Genomic DNA, 2567 nt, shown 5'->3' with positions numbered 1-2567 from the left:
TTTATTTTATACAATGTATAATTAAAATAAAAATTTGTAACATTATGTAATTAGTTATGAGATTTTACAACTTATTGTTAGTCTCATTTTAAAAGAAGATGCAATAAATAAATGTATGTTTAAATAAAAAAAAAAAAAATATTTATTGTAATTTGATCTATTCAAAATATAACAGCTCTTATTAAAAATAGTTTTGATCAATATAGATATTTTACTTCGATTTGTTTAAATTTCACAGTTCAAAAGATTTATTGGTAGTTGTGCTCCGCTTCACATGACGGCTTCGTGCAGTTTTATTTTATATATACTCCTGATAATAATCTACAAATGTTATATTATAATACAACAAAGCAAACATCGGGAGCCTGCTTTTTATCAGCTTGACTTCACAAGTTTGAATACAAACCAGAACATAAAAATCATATGATTATATCTTATTGCTAAATAAGATATATAAGATATAATATATTTTATATGAACGTTTATTGTTCTTCATTATTTTCAAAAGATCGAATTAGATATGTAATAAATGTGGTCAACATATAATAGACATTTAAATTAATTTAAACTGATTCCAGCTTTGTTACATCTCTATACTATCTATTTGTTTAGATTTTTGTTGAAGAAAAACTTTTTAAGTGTTTAATTTTGTTTATCGATTTTTAATTAATGAGCAAATAAAACTATATCAAAAATTTACTTAATTGTTTTTTATAATCATTTAAATACAATTTAATAATATGAAAACTTTTGTTAGTGAACTCTCAATGACCACAACTCATATTAAAGTTTTGGCAAAATCAATGTAAACTCCTATACATTCCCTTTTTCTCATGAGGTGTAAATATCTTTATAAGGATTATATCGACCAGATATTGAACCATCACTTTTCTTAATAATAATCAGTAATTACTACTGATAGTCTCCAATGACAATCGACTCATTGTGAATTGAGAACAATTGTATATAGAATCATTTAAGTTTCTTATTAAAGAATATGATTTTGAAAGTCTTTTATAATGCTATATTTTGACAATTTAGAAGCTTTATACTATATTTTGCCAGTGAAAACACGAATTTGCTTGGAATATTGAACTAAACCGATATTTCAAATTTATTATTTATTATTCATCAATTGTATTTTTATTTTCAAACCATAAAGATTAATTGTTGATTTGTATAAAATTTTGTAAACCCCTGTTATAATCTTTATACATATATAAAATATTCCTCATTCTCAATTGAATACTCAATGCAATACTCAATGCTGTGAATTGCTTGATTTTTAATAATTTAGAATAAAACAGAAATTAAATTCATCAACATAAAAAAGTCACCTTGAAGAACTGTAAAACAGATTTCCGATAATTAAAAATATCTCCTCCGTCTCGCTGTTTAACTATATAAAATTTTGTTGGATTAAGAAGTTTCAGTCAAAATAGCGGAGGGAAGTAGTATGTATATAAGACAGAAACTTATAAGTTGCATTATACTAATAACACTATATATTATATTATAGTAATAATTAAAAATTCAATTAAAAAAGTAATTCACTTAATTCAGTAACTTAGTGTTTTAATCATACAACCTAGATAAGAACATTACTATTATTTTAAAATAATTTATACTCATGTAATTATTTATAAATTCTAAAAATATTAATGTTCTCTGTAAGTAAAATTATTAATATTAATTTCCAAATATTTTGAAAGGAATTGTACTTATCATTTAAAAAAAAAGACTCATTTATTGGGGAACATAATTCTCGATTACTTATTTATTACCTGCTTCGATATATAACATAATAATTAATCAATAATAATAGTATTTAGAAAATATGAACGTCCAACCACTGACGAGAATAGACATTTAAAACAATTAAACTTTAAAATCGATATTTATATCAAAGAGTGTTATTTACAACTGAATTATCATGTGCCGAGCACTTTAAAAAACGAAATCAATTAGCCAAGGTTTGTGTAAATATTACAGGACACTTAATTTCTTACTTAATTCAAATTGAAAACTATTTGAAGCAGGATTTTGAATACTCTGCTGAACAGAATTCTTCACAATCTTATTTCTTAAAAAAAATAATTACACTCTTACCAAGTCTCACTCTCATTAAACACTAATCTAGAAGATAGTCCATATATTCACTTAAAGTATATCTACAAATCCTTATTTCCGTAGTCATAGAACATTTTTGGAAAAATAAACTTAATCAAGTAGGGTCGACCTATGACGTTACTTGAAATGCAAAGAAGACGCAACAAATATATAATGAGAATGAAAGTAAAACTAAAACTATTTTCAAATTAAAAAAAATAAAGAAATGTAAAAGTTTAAAAATTTAAAAATATGCAACCAAACTATGAAGTTCGCGAATTTCTAAGTTTACAGATAAAAGGACAAGAGCCTTAATATGTACTCAGTTAATTTCAAAGTACAGACGTTGACAAAATCTTGAGTGTAATCAAATATTGGTTGGTTGAACCAAAGAATCTTTGAAAAATCAAATCTTAATTACTAAGCAAAGATTTTAAATAGATCTAGAATGCCGTTTC

This window comes from Teleopsis dalmanni, chromosome 1 (assembly GCF_002237135.1).
Source record: "Teleopsis dalmanni isolate 2A chromosome 1, ASM223713v2, whole genome shotgun sequence".
In the NCBI taxonomy this organism is placed as follows: Eukaryota; Metazoa; Arthropoda; class Insecta; order Diptera; family Diopsidae; genus Teleopsis; species Teleopsis dalmanni.
Note: the sequence above shows the minus strand (reverse complement) of the source record.